This window comes from Lynx canadensis, chromosome D1 (assembly GCF_007474595.2).
Source record: "Lynx canadensis isolate LIC74 chromosome D1, mLynCan4.pri.v2, whole genome shotgun sequence".
Lineage (NCBI taxonomy): Eukaryota > Metazoa > Chordata > Mammalia > Carnivora > Felidae > Lynx > Lynx canadensis.
The window spans coordinates 107,467,109-107,486,110 of NC_044312.2; the positions used below are offsets into that span (position 1 = coordinate 107,467,109).

The following is a 19,002-nucleotide window of genomic DNA, read 5'->3' on the forward strand; positions in this document are numbered from 1 at the left end:
CTGAGTGGAAAGGATCATCTGTTGACTTGGAGTTATGGCAGTGAAGGAGTGTTGGCATCAGGTGGATAGATGTGGGGGTAAACAACAAAACATGATTAGAATAACAAAAAGAAAAAGAAGCCCAAATAAGAGTCCTTTGATTGTTAACAAAAATCTTCCTCCGGTCCAGGAATTTAACCAATCATTAAAGGAAAGAGAGGGATCATTTAAAGTGCCAATTGAAGTATTCATGTCAGTTAGAAACCCAGAAATACTTTTGTGGTAATCTGGAATGTATACACAGCATTCTGTTTTTATGAGAGCACAAGTTCTGCCTTGCGCAGCAGTTAAAACATCTAATGCCGTTCCATTTTGTAAAACTGTTTTCCACATTTGTGTTACTTCAGCATTTAATAGGTAAATGCTATTTTGAGTGTCATTTAGGGCTTTGACCATGTACTTATTAAAAGCTTCCATGTGCTAAATGACACCCTCCAGTTCTCAAAAGGAAATAAAGGTGGAAAGTTAGGTGGTCATACAATGAAACACAGAATGTGCCCACCATTATGTTTAAATTTGGAAGGTTGGCTGGGTTGGTAATGGTTTTAATCATGCATCTATGCATCCAGGCAAAACCCAGAGTAGAGAGGCCTATCCAGCCTGGAGGGAGTCATGGCCACAGGTTAGAGTCACACAGCCATTCGGCCCTGTTAGGAGCCAGCCATCTGATTCTGGGCCCCCTTGAGCTGCAGTCAGGATATTAGGGGCCGTGTGGTTTTGGAGGGCCACCTTCTGAATTTGTGGGTGACTAGGAGTTGGGTCTGGATAAAGATGGCTGCTATATGCTTGGCTAAAGCCTCTATTTGCAATTTTACATCAATAGAAATGGCTCCTAGGACAAATATGGCTAAGGGATAAAACCATCAAGAAGCCCTCTCTCTTTGGGGCACGTGGGTGACTCAGTCGGTTGAGCAGCCGACTTCGGCTCAGGTCATGATCTTGTGGTTCGTGACTTTGAGCCCCGCATCAGGCTTGCTGCTTCAGATCTTCTACCCGCCCCCCCCAACCCTCTCTCTCTCTTTCTTTCTCTCTCTCTCTCTCAAAAATAAATAAGCCTTTAAGAAAAAAAAAAGAAGAAGCCCTCTCCCTTTGAGGTTTAGCCTTAACAATATCCTAATTACAACTGGAATCACTGGCAGTTGGGAGATGATCTGTCTCAGGAGATGAGGACATTCCTAAGTGTATCATCTAATCCAATCATAGGGTAAGTGGGGCTGTCCATTATCACCACAAGTCATAGTTAACCCCATGGTGTGGGGTATACTCTGGCTTTTAAGGAGTGATTTTGTCATCCTAGACACATAGAATTGGTCAAGGTGATAGTTGAGTTATACAGTTGTTGGGGAATTCATCCCATTTTCCAGCTGCTCAAATAATCATATGCCCATGGGGTCCTGTCATTCCACAGAATAACAAGCACAAAGGTTATTTATACATGAGCCATTGTGGCAATTTCTCTGAAGTTGACTTCAAGTTGTCTAGTTTAGGCAAACAACAAACATTCAAAGACAATCAGAACTAGAATTTAACATTTGCAAGGGTGTGTTATTGAAACATAATTTTGGGGGCGCCTGGGTGGCTCAGTCGGTTAAGTGTCCGACTTCGGCTCAGGTCACAATCTCGCAGTCCGGGGGTTCGAGCCCCGCGTCGGGCTCTGTGCTGATAGCTCAGAGCCTGAGGCCTGCTTCCGATTCTGTGTCTCCCTCTCTCTCTGCCCCTCCCCCGTTCATGCTCTGTCTCTCTCTGTCTCAAAAATAAAATAAACGTTAAAAAAAATTTTTTTTTTTAAAGAAACATAATTTTGTTTCAGCCACCTGTATGGCTCGGTCAGTTAGGCATCCAACTCTTTATTTCAGCTCAGATCTTGATCTCAGGTTCGTGAGTTCAAGCCCCATCTTGGACTCTGCACTGGGCATGAAGCCTCTGAAAGAAAGAAAGAAAGAAAGAAAGAAAAAAGAAAAAGAAAGAAGAAAGAAAGAAGACGAAAGAAAGAAAGAAGAGAGAAAAGAAAGAAAGAAAGAAGAAAGAAACAACGAAAGAAGAAAGCAAGAAAGAAAGAAAGAAAGAAAGAAAGAAAGAAAGAAAGAAAAATCTTTCTTTTTATAATCACCCTTATTTCCAGAGACAGCCAAATCAAGACTAATTCATTTGCAAAACAAGTCCAAATTTAACAAACCTGGCCTAATTATTTACATCAGTTCAACAAGAATAGTAACTGGTCATATAGATGTTGTTAAAATATGCTTTGCTAGAACTTTTCATAAGTAGAACTCTTAGTAGCTCCTCTAGGCCAGAAGCTAAGCCAAGTACTTGCCATGAGACATGCCTACAAATATTTGCAGATTTGGGTGAATTCCTCTTCTTGAGGTCCCCAAAATATCCTGAGATTCCTGCACCTGCCAGGAAGTGACAATCTTTATTCACCCGGTAAGGGTGCCACAAACTCTTGTAAGCAAGGTATCAGGCCAACATTCCAGGGGGCTTTATTGGTTCCATAAGGTCAATCTTAATTCCTTAAAGCTGTTTGGTCCTATCTGGGTCTATGCATGTGTCTCAAATATGACATTCCAGTCAAAGCCTTGGTAAAATAACCAATGTTTCCAATGGTGTCCTTAACGAGAACAAATTCTTATTGAACTTATGCCAATAACCACGATTGCCATGGAAGAAAGAAAACTCACTGAGACTTTTCTGAATTCTAGAGGGTTCAGGTAGAGAGGAAAGTTAAAAAGCTTCAATTCATTCATAAATGAATATTTTATCATATTTATGTAAGTCATAGATAAGAGAAAATTTCCTTAATCTGCAAGAGCAAACATTAGAGAACCAGCAATGTTTCAAACAAGAGTCACAAAATTATAAGCATCTTCCTCAATTTATTTAGTCCCATGTTACTAATTCTTGTTCAGTTTGAATGCAGCTTTTTAGTTCTGGAAATTCTTACCTATTTTAGTCTCATGACCTTAAAGATATAAAAAACCTGTATTTGTCAAAAGCCCTTCTTATGAATCTCCTTGAAAGTGAAACTTATTTTGCAAGAGCATCAGAATAATAACTATAAATGACAAAAAATAAAAATAAAAAACCTTGGAAATGGACATTGTTAACGATCTGAGAGTTCATTATGATGTAAATGACAAGGAAACTTAGTTATTTCTGTGACACAAACATAGAAACTGGTTTTCCTGGGCAAAGAGAAAATAACTTTATTTACATTTTCTTATCAAGGGCAGACAAACAATCCAAGAAAACATTGTCTTTTTAATAGAGAGAAAGCAGAAATTTAATCTTATACTAGTGCATTTATTTTTATTTTTATCTTTAGAGAGAGAGAGAGAGAGAGAGGGAGACAGAGGGAGCACCAGCGGGGGAGAAAGGCAGAGGGAGAGAGAGAGCATCTTAGGCAGCCTCCATGCTCAGTGCAGAGCCCAACACAGGGCTTGATCCCACAACCCTGGGATCATGATCTGAGCCAAAATCAAGAGTCAGATGTTCAACCGACTGAGCTACCCAGGTGCACCTATACCAGTGTATTTTTAAAATCCATTTATGTTTAAGCACCTGGGTGGCTCAGTTGGTTAAGCGTGCCATTCTTGATTTCAGCTCAGGTCATGATCTCATGGTCATGAGATGGAGTCCCAAGTCAGGCTCCATGATGGGAGTGGAGCTTGCTTAAGATTCTCTCACCCTCTCTCTCTGCTTCTGCCCCACTCATTCTCTCTCCCCCTCTCTCAAGAAAATAAAATAAAATAAATTAAATCCATTTATTTCAACCTTGGTTCATCCTGACCATACATAAAATTCCTTTCCAATGATTTCCATTCACAAAACTCCTACAATTGTCTTTTGCATTCAGATTTTCCCCCCAAGCCATTTCTCTCCAAACAACCAATCTCATTTTAGGACAAAATTACTTTCTTTTTCCTTCAACAAAAATGTATTCCCAATAGAAAACCTAGAAGTAGACCCACAACTATATGGTCAACTAATCTTTGACAAAGCAGAAAAGAATATCCAATGGAAAAAAGTCTCTTCAACAAATGGAGTTGGGAAAACTAGACACCAACATGCAGAAGAATGAAAGTGGACCACTTTCTTACACCATACACAAAAATAAATTCAAAATGAATGAAAGACCTAAATCTGAGATAAGAAACCATCAAAATCCTAGAGGAGAATTTGCTACCTCCTTGACCTCGGCTGGAGCAACTCCTTACTAGACACGTCACTGAATGCAAGGGAAACAAAAGCAAACATGAACTACTGAGACTTCATCAAGACAAAAAGCTTCTGGGAATGCCTGGGTAGCTCAGTCGATTAAGCATCTGACTCTTCATCTTGGCTCAGGTCATGATCTCACAGTTTGTGGGATAGAGCCCTGCATTAGGCTCTATGTTGACAGCATAGAACCTGTTTGGGATTCTTTCTCTCCCTTTCTCTCTGCCCCTTCCTGCTGTCTCTCTCTCTCAAAATAAATAAATAAACTTAAAAAAAAAAACTTCTGCACAGAGAAGGAAACAATCAACTAAACTAAAAGGCAGCCTATGGAATGGGAGAAGATATTTGTAAACGACATATCTGATAAATGGTTAGTATCCAAAATCTATAAGAACTTATCAAACTTAACACCCAAAAAACAAACTAGTTAAGAAATGGGCAGAAAACATGAATAGACACTTTTCCAAAGAAGACATCCAGATGGCTAACAAACACATGAAAAGATGCTCAACATCACTCCTCATCAGGGAACTACAAATCAAAACCACGATGAGATACCACCTCACACCTATTAGAATGGCTAAAATTAACACAAGAAACAACAGGAAAAAAGGGGAACCTCTTGCACTGTTGGTAGGAATGAAAACTGGTGCAGCCACTCTGGAGAACAGTATGGAGTTTCCTCAAAAAAACTAAAAATAGAGCTACCCTATGATCTAGCAATCGCAATGTTAGGTATTTACCCAAAGGATACAAAAATACAGATTTGAAGGGATACATGCACTCCAGTGTTTAGAGCATATTATCAACAATAGTCAAACTATGGAGAGAGCCCAAATGTGTCCATCGGCTGATGAACACATAAAGAAGATGTGGTGTGTGTGTAAGTCAGCCATGAAAAAGAATGAAATCTTGCCATATGCAATGACATGGAGGGAGCTAGAATGTATCATGCTAAATGGAATAAGCCAACCAGAGAAAGATAAATATCATATGATTTTACTCATCTGTGCCATTTAAGAAACAAAAGAGATGAACATATGGTGGGGGAAAGAAGGAAGGGAAACAAATTGCAAGAGACTCTTAACAATAGAGAACAAACTGAGGGTTGATGGAGAGGAGGTGGGTGGGAGACGGGCTAGATGGATGATGGGTACTAAGGAGAGCACCTGTTGTGATGAGCACTGGGTGTTGTATGTAAGTAATGAGTCACTGAATTCTACTTCTGAAACCAATATTGCACTGTATGTTAACTAACATTTAAATAAAAAAAATAATCAGATAAAAATGTATTCCCATTCCTTACATCTTTCTTACACATTTTCTACTTTCCTACATACAGAATTGCTTCCCTTGTTTCCATCAGTCTTAATTACATTTAGCAGAATTTTAACTCTTAGAAACCTTAGTCTCCAGTGAAAACTAAGTAGTAACCAACTGTCAACTGTTACACCAGAATTCTTTGGATGGCAAATTTATGAATCAATTAAGCACAAAGCATGTTTTCCAACATTCAGATATTCTTAGTTGCTTTGCAATAAGAAGTCAAAAGCAGAGAAATCTTATGTTCACTAATCAATGCTTTAGTATATTATCTCCTTTGGAAAAGACTTAGATGTCCAATGAATTCAATCCGATTTATCATCCAAGCAAAGCTTCAAACTGTCTTACCAATTACCCAAGAAAACTTTAATATAGACAAAATCAACCATCATCTTAAGTCATCGTTTTGCCGACAAACTGCAACAGAGATAACACGGGCTTATTTGACCTTCAGTAAGCCAGGGTAGAATAAAAATTTCATATGTAATGCTGGTAACTCTAAAGACATGTCCATATTAATTAACCCAACAAACTTAAATTAGTTTAAGTACCGAACTATGTTCCACCTAGGTCCACTTAAAAGTCAATGAATTTGCTCCCCATTGTCAGATTTTACCTGGGACACCAGTGGGGAAATCTGAAGTGGGTGGGGCAAGTCCAAGGGTCTTTGCTCCTTGACAGTGAGGGGAGGAGGAGCAGGAGTTGAGAGTGCCAGAGGCACCAAGGATGATATAGGAGCCAGTTATGCAGGTATCACCCAAGGGGTGCAGAAACAGGAGGAGGGGGAGGAGGAGGCAGAAGATTCAAGGTGGTGGAGGAGGCAGAAGATTCGAGGTGGTGCCAGAGGACAGAGAAAGAGGATTCCTTGTTCTAGAGTTTGTCAGCTCGGACAGATGAGCAGATGCCATATTTGTTTGCTTGCTTTTCCCTCAACAAATGGAATTAGGCAATCCACGTTGGGCCAGAGAACACAGGGAACTTCCTTCAAACAAAGGGAGTTTTAGCAGCTGCTTGGGAATATTCCTTAAAGTCCCTGGCCCGAGGTAGACTAACCACAGTTGGCTCCAATGATCATAGTCATTAACCAGGGAAATGAATGAGGAAGCCCCTGCATCTATTAGGAGGAGGAACAGTGAAAGAAGGTCAGCGTCCCCTTCCTTTGACCCCCAAATGAGAACCTGTGTTTCCTCCAGCAACCTGGATTCTATCAGGAGGAGGCCTATTTAATTATCATCCAGTACGCAAGAAGGGAGTTTATCAGCCAGGTTTGTGGCCAAACACAGTTTGCAAGGGGACCTTAGATTGGGGTCATGATTTAGGGCCATGAAGTCCTGGACATAGAGTATCTCAGTCCATTTGCCCCATTTCCTGCAGAAGAGATCTGACGGATAATCATACTAAGGTCATGCAGTGTTACAGAAGATCAGACTTTTTAACTTTTACAATATGAATTATTCCCAGTGGGTTAAAAGGCATCCCAAGGGAGAGTCCTTGAGAACCAAAGAAGAAGGCTAAAGAAGGTCCATTATCCAAAAAATTCCCCCTGACTCCAGGGTGGCATCCCACATGCAGGATATGTCAGAGGTTCCAGGTGTCAAAGTGACCCAAGGCATCCCTCAAACGAAATCACTACTGATCGCCATCCCGCCTGCCATAAAGGCCCAGTAGGAGGGATTGCCAACATCCCTCCACTTCCCTGTTGCACCCTAGGCTGCAAATGGGTGCTGGTGAATGGACTGACATACTGTATTGTGCCATGCCATGACGAACCTGCTGTTTTTAACCCATGGAGAACACTAGAAAAGTTTTACAAAGGAAAATTGCCCAGTTTTGTAATTTAAGTAGTTAGTAGGGGACATTGACAGAAATCAGTAAAGATAGAAATGCATCATGGTCTGAGCAACGTTCTAACACACGTGGTCTTCACGGCCGACTTCCCTAGGAAATCGTCCCCAGTTGGGTTTTAAGGCTCGGAGTCCAGATGAGAAGACTCAGGCTGCACATTGGGCACCGAAATGATGGGAAATGTTGGGGTCCGGGAGTGAACAGTCAAGAGAGAATTCTTGAGATGTCTCTGGTACAAAAAGGATGGTTTTATTAAAGCACGGGGACAGGACCCATGGGCAGAAAGGGTTGCACCCAGATTGTGAGCAGCGACTGATTATATACTTTCAAGTTGGGAGGGGGTTAGGGATAGTGTAAACCTCTAAGGAATTTGGAAGCCAGGTTTGCAGGATCTTGAGGGGCTAGCTGTTGTTAGGAACAGGTCATTTACTACAACCCAGTAAACTCTTAGTTGTGAGACCCCTCAGATGTATCAGAGGGCCCTATGTTTACAGGATGATTGTTAACATATATCTTCGTGGGGGAGAGAGAAAGGAAGTTTCCAAAGGGAGTTTTTACAAGATCCTGGAAGTCAGGCTAATGTCAAACTAAGGTTGCCTTTTGCCTCTAGCAATGTATTGACATTGAGGCAGCTGAGCTCCTTGAGGAAGGTCACTCTGCCTGTCTATAAGTTGTAAGGAAGCTTGATTTCTTTTCCTTTTGCCTTTGTTCTCCACATCAGCTGTGATGTTCATCTTCGCCACCACATAGTGGATTCTGCCTGAAAACAAACCCAAGGCAGAAGATCGAACCCGGAGATGGAGAGATATGACATTCCTGAAAATATCATGTGTGCTCCTGAATCCAGCGATGCCTGAAGTCAGCTCAGGGTTTTTCTGATACATGGGCCAACGCTTTCTCTTTTTCACTTGACCCAGTTTGCATTTGGTTTCTATCATCTGCAATGGAAAAGTTCTAAATGATGCAGGAAACAAGCAGGGGTCAGATCAGGAAAGACTTGTATGTAGTAAGTTTGGACTTTATCCTGGAGTAACTGGGAACCAAGCAGGGGAAAAGCATGGTCCCTCTTACAGAAATTGTGGAGCCCATTCTTCTGCCCGAGGCCAAAACCAGATCCACTACGTTATATTGGTCCTCGAATCCCCAAATCCCGTCACTGTCAACGTTATCAGAGGTAGACTGTAAATGGAAAGACTTTAATGACTGCTGGTACCACTCCCTGGGCAATTAACCAAGCATCTAATAAAAGTAGGTATGGGGGCAGAGTGCCTGGGTGGCTCAGATGGTTAAGCAGCAGACTTCGGCCCAGGGGCCTGCTTTGGATTCTGTGTGTCCCCCTCTCTCTGCCTCTCCCCCACTTGTGCTCTCTCTCTCTCTCTCTCAAAAGTAAATAAACATTTAAAAAAAAAGTCTAAAAAAAAAGTAGGTATGGGGGCACCTGAGTGGCTCAGTTGGTTGAGCATCTGACTTTGGCTCAGGTCATGATCTCGCAGTTTGTGAGTTCAGGCCCCACATCAGGCTTGCTGCTGTCAGCGCAGATCCTGCTTCCGATCCTCTGTCCCTCCCCTGCTTGCACTCTGTCTCTCTCTCAAAAATAAACATTAAAAAAAAAAAAAAGGTAGATATGGCTAGGGGCACTTGGGTGGCTCAGTGGGTTAAGCATCCAACTCTGGATTTGGGCTCAAGTGAGGACCTCGGGGTTTGTGAGATTGAGCCCCACATCGGGCTCCACACTGACAGCACAGAGCCCACTTAGGATTCTTTCTCTCCCTCTCTCTCTGCCCTACCCCCACTTGTGCAAACGTGGGTCGATAATGGACCCAGGCGACGCAGGAAGGAATTTCATCTGAAAAGATAAGTTGAGAGCCATGCAAATGGGCAGGGGGATGTCTTTTTAGATACAGATGTATACTTACTGCCTCCAGAAACTTTGACAGTGGGGGTTGAAAGATGTGCTTACTTAAGAAGAAACCTAACAAGGGAACCAGCGGGCAACCCACCACACTCGTCTCTGCTCTGGGTGCCAGGGCCATCACCCAGAGCTTGCCGGCCTGGCAGGAAGTGAACATCAGCGACCTTCCCACCGAAGCCCAGGACCCACTCTGGACAACAGGATGCAGGAAGGAACACAGAAGCAAAATCTCCCCCTGTGGAAAGGGGTGGAGCCTTCCTTAGGAAGAAAGAAGTTGTCTTACTCAGAGACTGAGAAGGAAGTTCATGTGCACACGCAGGGTGAACCTGATCCCCAGAAAGCAGTCAGAAGAGAACCACCCATCAAGACAAAGATGGGAAGAAGTCTCGAGTCACATACTACTTCTCTGTGGGACACAAGGGAAGGTTCACGTGAGCCAGAATTATAACCTTCGCTCCCTTTAGAATGTAAATTCCTCCTGAAAATGGCCTAATTCGGTGTTTTGCAAACTTTCTGTATGTGTAGGAATCACCCATAGGGCTTGTTACAAGTGTAGCTTCCTGGAATCCTTCTATAGGTTCTGATTTTGTAGAAAAAAGTGGACAGCTGTTGTCCTATACCCTCAGTATCCTTCACCCTGTCTTTGGTACCCTTTGGGGAAACAGAACGAGAGACGTTTGTTCGTTCATCAGCTCCCATCCCTATTGGTCACTGATGGTTCCCTAGGCCACCCCCTTTTAGGATGCACATGTGTTAGCGCTGAGTAAGGTCCCACAATGTCTCCCACTGGGGTGTCAGAGGAACCCCAGAGCAAAAAGTGAAAGGTACAAGGTGCGGGCAAGGGGCAATCAGGTTGTGCCTACATGAAGTTGACAAAGCCTGCCTAGGATGGGCTATAGCCGGGGGCGCCTGGGTGGCTCAGTCGGTTGAGCGTTTGACTTCACCTCAGGCCATGATCTCACGGTTCGTGAGTTCGAGCCTCGCGTCGGGCTCTGTGCTGACAGCTCAGAGCCTGGAGCCTGCTTCGGATTCTGTGTCTCCCTCTGCCCCTCCCCTGCTCACACTCTGTCTCTCAAAACTAAATAAACGTTAAAAAAGTTGTTGTTGGGGCGCCTGGGTGGCGCAGTCGGTTAAGCGTCCGACTTCAGCCAGGTCACGATCTCGCGGTCCGGGAGCTCGAGCCCCGCGTCAGGCTCTGGGCTGATGGCTCAGAGCCTGGAGCCTGTTTCCGATTCTGTGTCTCCCTCTCTCTCTGCCCCTCCCCCATTCATGCTCTGTCTCTCTCTGTCCCAAAAATAAATAAAAACATTGAAAAAAAAAAAAAAAAATTTAAAAAAAAAAAAAAAAAAAGTTGTTGTTGTTGTTGCTGTTGCTTTAAAGCACTGGTTGTAGCTTGGAAATGAGGTGTGGCTGAGAAGATCTGAAGTTACACACAAGACCGTTCCTGGAAAGTCTGCTTCCAGAATTCTCGGCCCCACTCCATTCAGTCCAGTCTACTACAAGAGGATTCAGGGAATGAGATCCATCCATTACCTTCCTCCTCTATCCCCTTCTCGATTTCTCTCACCTACCCTCAGCATTCTTCCCACTCAGTAAGTGACACTGAAGTCACTGAGGGCCACCATCGATAAGTGGTCACACTAGTGGGGATTTGAACCCACACAGATTGTCTCCAGTGCTTGGGATTTTTACCACTTAACCTATAAAACAATGTCAAGGGAAGAAAGTCCAGGGTAGGTGGCATCCAAGTTCAGGGAGAAAGAAAACCAAAACTGCTTAGAGACGTCTACTGTGGTCAAGGAGGTAGGTAGACAGACCACCAAAAGCACAACGGACCAAGGGGAAAAGAGAGAAATTGGCTGACACCGACATTAAAAACATTTGTGCTGCGAACAATACCTCTAAGAGAGTAGACGGAAGGAGCAGCTGGGTGACTCAGTCAGTTGGGCACCTGACTCTTGATCTTGGCTCAGGTCATGATCTCATGGTTTGTGAGCTGGAGCCCCTCATTGGGCTCTGTGCTGCCAGAGCACAGCCTGCTTGGGATTCTCTCTCTCTCTCTCTCTCTCTCTCTCTCTCTCTCTCTCTGCCCCTCCCCAGCTTCCACGTGTGCGTGCGCCCTCTCTCTTTCTCCAGATAAATAACTAAACACTTTCTAATAAAAGAAATATTAAAGAGAGAGAGAGAGAGAGTAGAAGGAAAAGCCACAGAATAGAAAATATTTACGAATCACATGAGAGATAAGGGTCTAGCATCCAGAATATATAATGAACTCTTACAACTCAACAATACAAAGACGAATAAACCCAATTTAAAAATGAGCCGAGGATTTGAACAGACATTTTCCCAAAGAAGATATACAATCATGAAAAGATGTTGGGGCGCCTGACCGACTCAGTCAGTAGAACCTGTAATTCTCGATCTTGGAGTCGTGAGTTTGAGTCCTATGTGGGGGGGCGGGGGGGTAGAATTTACCTTTAAAAAATGTTTAACATCATTAGTCATTAGGATAATGCAAATCAAACCTCTGAGATATACCACACAGCTGGCAGGATGGCTATACTGTAAGCGAAGGACGATAACAAGTGTGGGCAAGGTTGTGGAGAAATCGGATCTCTCCTACGTTGCCGGTGGGAACGCGGGGCGCAGCCGCTGTGGAAACACAGTTTGGCAATTCCTCAAAAAGTTCAACGTAGAACTAGCATATGACCCAGCAATTCCACTCCCAGGTTCATACCCAAAAGAACTGAAAACAGATGTCCAAATAAAAACTTGTGCATATATATGTTCACAGTAGCACCATAGCCAAAAGGTCGAAATGACTCAAATGTCTATCATCAAACAAAATGTGGTATGTATCTACAACTGAATATGGCCCAGCAAAAAAAAGGAATGAAGGACTGGGCGCCTGGGTGGCTCAGTGGGTGAAGCGTCTGACTTCGGCTCAGGTCATGATCTCTCCGTTCCCAAGAGTTGGAGCCCCACAGGGGGCTCTGGGCTGACAGCTCAGAGCCTGGAGCCTGTTTCAGATTCTATGTCTCCCTCTCACTCTCTGCCCCTCCCCTGCTCATGCTCCGTCTCTCTCTCGCTCTCTCTCAAAAATAATAAAATAAACATTAAAAAAAAAAGCACTGATACATGTTAGAGGAATGAACTTGGGAAACATTTTGCTAATTAAAAGCCAATCACACACAAAAAAGCCAATCACAAAAGGCCAATACCGTACGATTCCCTTTATACGAAGTGCCCAGAATATGCAAATGTATAGAGACAGTAAGTAGATGGGGGGGGGGGGTGGCGATGGACAATGGGTAGTGACTGCTAGTGGGTATGGGGTTTCTTTTAAGAGGGGCGAAAATGTTCTGAAATCATACTGCAGTGATGTAGATTGCACACGGAATTGTACGCTTTAGATGCGTGAATTGTACGGAATGTAAATTATATCTCCTAAAGCTATTTTTAATAACCTGAATGCCCCACATGCCAGGAAAGCCCTCTGTCACCCGAGCAAACCAAGAAGGCTTGTCCCCCTCATGCCACCCTCAGCCCTGTAACATTTAAAAAATAATAATAACCAGGGCGTTGGGGAGAGAACACAAGGTCTGGAAGCATTAGCTTGTTGTGGCAACGCTGCGTAACAAACCCTGAAACGCAGTGATTTACGAAAGCAAGTGTTTATTTCTTGCTCACGGGTCTGTGGGTCAACGGCGCCTCTCCTAGGCCAGCTGGGCTCGGGCGCACTTGGGTGTCTCCCATTCCAGGACCCGGGCTGGAGGGGCAGCGTGCTCTTGTCATGGTGGACGGCACACGCCAGGAGGGGCCAACCCACAGCACGCAAATACCCACACAGCCTCGGCTAGGATATCGCTTCCTTCACGCTAGCTCACTCTCCCCCGGCCAGGGCAAGTCACGTTGCCAAGCCCAAAGTCAGTGGGATGGGAAGGTATTCCCCGCCTAGTAAGAGGCACTGAAAAGTCTCAAGGTAACGAGGCTGGGCGTGTAATCTTATTACAGGGGGAGTGAAATAGTTGAAAACAAGCCAGTTCACCACAGCTACTGGGCCAAATACTTGTCATTCCTGCCTTATGAGACATTTATCTAATGTCTGCTGCATTGGGATCTTTTTTTCCTTTAGTAGGAATTACTATCCTTAAAATCGCGATTCTACAAGTAAAACTACAGATGAGAAAAACTACAGATGGAAAAAAAACTTTAAGATGTGAAAATGAGCCATAATCCCACCATCCAGGGTTAACCAACGTTAATAGCTTCCTGTTCATTCCTGCATATATGTAACCACACTGGTGCTTTTTCTAACATAATCAGGATCACGATATACATAGTTTTGTAATCTCTATTGCCAGTTAAAATCTCATGAATACCTTTCTATATAAAAACATAGATCAGGGGTGCCTGGGGGGGCTCAGCCGGTTGAGCATCTAGCTTCAGCTCAGGTCACGGTGTCACGGTTCGCGAGTGCGAGCCCCGCGTCGGGCTCGCTGCTGTTAGCACTGAGACTGCTTAGGATCTTCTGTCTCCCTCTCTCTCTGTCCCTCCCCCACTCACACTCTCTCTCTCAAAAATAAATAAAACATTTTTAAGACATAGACCATATTTCTTCTTAGAAAAATATTTTTTAATGTTTATTTTTGAGAGAGAGAGAGAGAGAGCAGGGGAGGGGCAGAAAGGGAGACACAGAGTCTGAAGCAGGCTCCAGGCTCTGAGCTGTCAGCACAGAGCCCGACGCGGGGCTCGAACTCACGGACCAAGAGATCATGACCTGAGCCAAAGTCGGACATTCAACCGAGTCACCCAGGCGCCCCTAAAAAATAGATTATTCTAATGTTTGTGTGAATCGTAGAGTACTCACAACATTTTGCATGTGTTAATGAACGTTTTCATCAATCATTCTGTTATCACAACACATTTATTTCTGTTTCTCATGTTTACTTTTTTTTTTTTTTAGAGTGAGAAAGAGAGAACTCGAGTGGGGAAGAGGGGCAAAGAGAGACAGAATCTTAAGCAGGCTCCACACTCAGTACAGAGCCCGACACGGGGCTTGATCCCACGACCCTGATCATGACCTGAGCTGAAATCAAGAATTGGACGCTCAACCAGCTGAGGCACCCAGGTACCCCCCTTCAGGTTTACTTTTGATCTGTATCAATGTTATTCCATTTTTTGCTTCCACATAATCACAGCCTACGTGTTTGTTGGTTTGCACACTTAACGTTATTTCATAAATGCTTTTCCAGGTTGTTACAATCTGGATTATCTATTCTTTTTGGTGCTAACACACCATCATTTGTTAGCCGGTTCCTGTTGTTAGACATTGTGGTTATTTCTAGTATTTTACTATTGTATTCATTCATCCCCAAAATTCTTATTGCATTGATTGGCTGAGGGTTTTGCTTGTTTTTTTGTTTTTGCCTTCTTTTCTCCCATTCTTCCCCTCAGATCAAGCGGAGATGGCCCAGTTGTTGGCATTTTCCAACCGCTGAGTTCAGTAATGTTTCAGCAGTTCGGGAGAGGTGGTTTACTGCTATAGATTTACATAGTTCATAGCCACTGCCCTATATAGTTATTGATAGCTGTCCTCAGTAGGAATGGCTTCCAGAAGTTCTCTTGCCCACTAAGCTCATTGAGCTCATTTGCTGGCACCAAAGTACAGGGCCAGAAGTCATTTGGTGATATGAGTGCGTCCTACAGAGGCCAGCACAGAAGCACATGTGGCCAGTGGAGGGGAAAGGAGGTTTGAAACATAGAGTTACAAGCTTGTCTATGGAAATAGCGACCATATCACCTGCTATTTGGGAAAAGCCTATCTATAAGGAGAAAATAAAGCTGATATACAGAAAGAGGCAGAGGCCAGAGGTGAAAAGAATGTCCTAGTGGCATTCATTTCCTGGGTCCAGTTAGCCCCAGACCCTGCCCGTGTCCCTGCTCTTCCCATGATTGGGTATTCAGCCCTTCCCTGAAATCCAAGAGTCAACAAATCCATTTTGTTTGAGCTACTTTGAGTTGACATTTTTGCAACAAGAGCCCTGACATACAGGCTCCAAGCTGGTGCTACCACAGCCCCTGGGCCCATGCTGGAACTAGAAAGAAGGACAGAAAGATGGACCTGCCCTCCAGGAGCCCACAGCCCACAAGGGACTGAGACATGAAAACAAACCATCACAGTGTGCTGTGCCCTTATGCCCATTTCATAGTAGAGCTGTCCCAACTGAGTCCAGAGCCAAGGGAAGGGGACATCTGACTACCTGCAAGAACTGAGTAAAATGTCACCCAGGAGTAAGAGTGTCCTAAGTTTTAAGGATTGAGTAGTTCAAGTGGCAAACGCTGCTGTATCTGCCTTGAGTCATTATTTTTCTTCTTTTGGATGACTTCAGGGTAACTCTTGGCAATGGGATTACTGAGCCGAAGAGCATGGACGGATATTTATTACGGCTTTTGCTGAAGGCCACTACAAAATGCCAAGTTAGGAGCAAAGCCACACATGCACCCGCTTTCTTAGTCGTCGACAGCCCTCTCCACATTTAGAGCTCCTTTATTTCCTGCAGCACCCCATTCACTGTCCCCTCAGCACGGAGGCTTAAAATGCCACCAATAGCAAAAGCTGTACCCAAAGGAAATGCTTCATCCCAGCTTGGGCCTCTGGCCCAGGAGACATTACGGAGAGTGGCCTGGAGCAGCGAATTGCTGGAAACAGGCAATTCGTCCCCAACTCTCCTATCTCCAGGCTGCCCTTCCTGTTTTAGGAATCTCATATTCCAAAGCCAAATTCACAAAGTCCAAAGACAAGTTACAGATGTCCTTATCTAGGAAACGCCTACCCGCTCTCCTCCGCGTGGTGCTATCTCCACAATAGAGATTCCGCAAGCTCTCATTTCGCTCTGACTATGCAGCCGGTGGATGAGAATTCCACCTAAGATGGTCCGGAGCTCCCTCTCAAGTGCTCGGTGCAGAGAGGGCTGGCTCAGCAGCAGGTGTGACAGGGGGAAAGAGCCCTGGTTTTGCAGTGGGACGGAATTGCTCTGTGGCTGGCAAGCTGCTTGACCTCAAAGGACTGATTTCTCTCAGATTTGATTTCTTCATGTATATAGCGGAGCTAATACTATCTACCCTTTTGTTCATTTAATAAGTGAGCGCTTGGGTGGCTCAATCAGCGAAGCATCTGACGTTGGCTCGGGTCATGATCTCACGGTTCATGGGTTCGAGACCCGCATCGGGCTCCGTGCTGACAGCTAGGAGCCTGGAGCCTGCTTCAGATCTTGTGGCTCCCTCTCTCTCTGCCCCCCCCCTTTGTCCCCCCCCCCGCTTTTTCTCTGCTTCTGTCCCTTTCTCAAAAATAAATAAACATTAAAACAAAACAAAACAAAAACCCAGTACTTCAAGTTCACAGAGAAGCAGAACAGAACTGTAATGGAAAGAGCAAGGACAGGACAGGCAGAGCCAGAGCTGAGTCCTGCTTTTGCAACAAACCATGTTTCATTAAATCTAAGATATCGTGCTAGCAGGACAAGACATTATTTTATGTATCCTTACAAAAAAAACTCTGCCAGGGGCGCCTGGGTGACTCACTCGGTTAAGCATCCGACTCTTGATGTCGGGTCAGGCCATGATCTCACGGTTGGGGAGTTCAAGTCCCCCATCAGGCTCTGTGCCGCCGACAGCAAAAAAAGCCTGCTTGGGATTCTCTCTCCCTCCCTCCCTCCCTCTCTCTCTCTGCCCCTCCCCTGCTCGTCTTTCCCTCAAAATAAATAAGCATTGAAAAGAAAAAAACTCTGCCAAATTCTGACACGATTTCTCATATTGTATCGTATCTTATAGTTCAAGATCTCTTCCAGACTTACTGATACTTTGACAGACATTTATCATATTTGTCTTCATATACATAAAAATGAAAATGTATGCAAATTAAATTGGCTAAGGTTGTCAAGGCCCTCCGACCAAAGACCACCAGGAACACAGCTGTTATCAAAAAAAAAAAAAAAAAAAAAAAAAAAAGTTAGGTTTACTTAACTTGCTGCTGTAAAGGAGAACGTACCCTAGGGGAAGTCTTCATAGGAGTCTCTTTACATTGGGGCTTGTGTTCCATGGTTCTGTGGAGGACTTAGGGAAGTGGGGACCAGTTCTGGATTGAATGCTGTCAAAAAGCAGAGGCATTTTAGAGACTGAGTATCCTCTAGGAAACAGGAGGATGTAAGCAGGGTTAGTGTTATCTCCGATCTGATAAAGAAGCAGCGGGGCACCTCAGTGGCTCAGATTGGTTGGGCGTCCAACTGTAGTTCAGATCATGATCTCACAGTTCAAGCGGGTTCCAGCCCCGCGTCGGGCTCTGTGGTGACAGCTCGGAGCCTGGAGCCTGCTTCAGATTCTATGTCTCCGTCTCTCCGTCCCTCCTCCAGCTCGCATACGCGCGCGCTCTCTCTCTCTCTCTCAAAAATGAATAAATATTACCAAAAAAAAAAAAAAAAAGGCAGCAGCAATCACTGAGTCATCTTTGTGGTCACAAAGTGGCCTCACCTATGTCTCATTCTAATTCTTCTGGTAACATCACAGTCTGATTATCAGAAGGGCGATCTTAAACTTTCTCCATATTCTGAAAACTTCACAATGATGTCCATGATAGAAAGCATTCCCATTCCAAGGATGTTAAAATGTAGGGAAAATGCTCACCTTAGACTTGATGAAATAGGATTCTTGCTATATTACCCTGGGCAAATAATTTAACCCTTTAAGCCTCAACTTCCTGCTCTGTAAAATGGGAACAATACATTGTACCACTTAAGACTTGTGAAGACAAAGTGCCTGGTATAATATTGGGTGTATCACTGGGGGTCCAACGGGGAAAACAGGAACCACTCTACCTGAAACAAAGAACTTAATGCAGGGTATTGGTGACACCTGTGGGGGAGGGGGGTTGGAAGGACTGGGAAGTCCAACAGGGGACAGGGAGGCATCCCAGAGATTAGCAAACACAAGAAGCTCCCCAGCACTCCTTAACTGGAGGGACAAATGGAGGAGTGTCTGGTCTGATACGGTGGCATTTTAAGATGCATTTCCAGGGTCAGACATTTTCCCAGCTGAAATGTCACCGGAGCTCCCACAGCAGAGGGAGATGCCCATAAAAGCTCCCCCAAAGTAGGATTATGATGCCGCAGTGTCATGGCAACCGGACTCTGGTCTTGGGGCTCTCAAAGATTTGTGTGACCTTGGGGAGGCTCAAAATCTCTCGACTCACATTTAAGTCATGGAAATCAACACCATCGGGGTGGTCTGCGTGTGCCCACACTCCACTTGGCTTTTCCTTCTTTGCATCCCCTTGTCCAGAAGGTTCCACAATGTTTTCTGAGAGAAAGGATGAGATAGTCTAAGAAAGCAGATAAGGTGCCCAAGGTCACAAGGCTGGCAAAAATCCGAAGGAATTCAGTCTCCCCACCCCACCCCCGCCCTCTTTCCTTCCCACGCCGAGGCCCCGCTCACTGCCCCGCCGGTTCTTTTCCCGCCCGGGGCATCTTCTGGCGGAGGAAGGTTTGTGCCAGGAAAGGCAAAAGCGACCCCGAACACAACCCCAGGGCACCTGGTAGCGCTCCGCACGCCCGCAAGCGTGCCCGACCGGCAGCTCGAGGGAGGGCGCCCCCCGCCCGCGGGGTCTGGGG

At 44.7% G+C, this 19,002-nt stretch overlaps 1 long non-coding RNA gene across 1 annotated transcript; it reads right to left on the reverse strand.

The window, feature by feature from the left end:
- Positions 1 to 1,932: 1,932 nt before the first annotated feature.
- On the reverse strand, positions 1,933 to 18,981 carry LOC115526102. Its single transcript, XR_003972534.1, has 4 exons — positions 18,924 to 18,981; positions 18,585 to 18,691; positions 17,388 to 17,486; positions 1,933 to 1,962 (listed from the first exon to the last, which is right to left on the reverse strand). It is a non-coding gene; the product is annotated as an uncharacterized LOC115526102 (long non-coding RNA).
- Between the last annotated feature and the right edge of the window lie 21 nt (positions 18,982 to 19,002).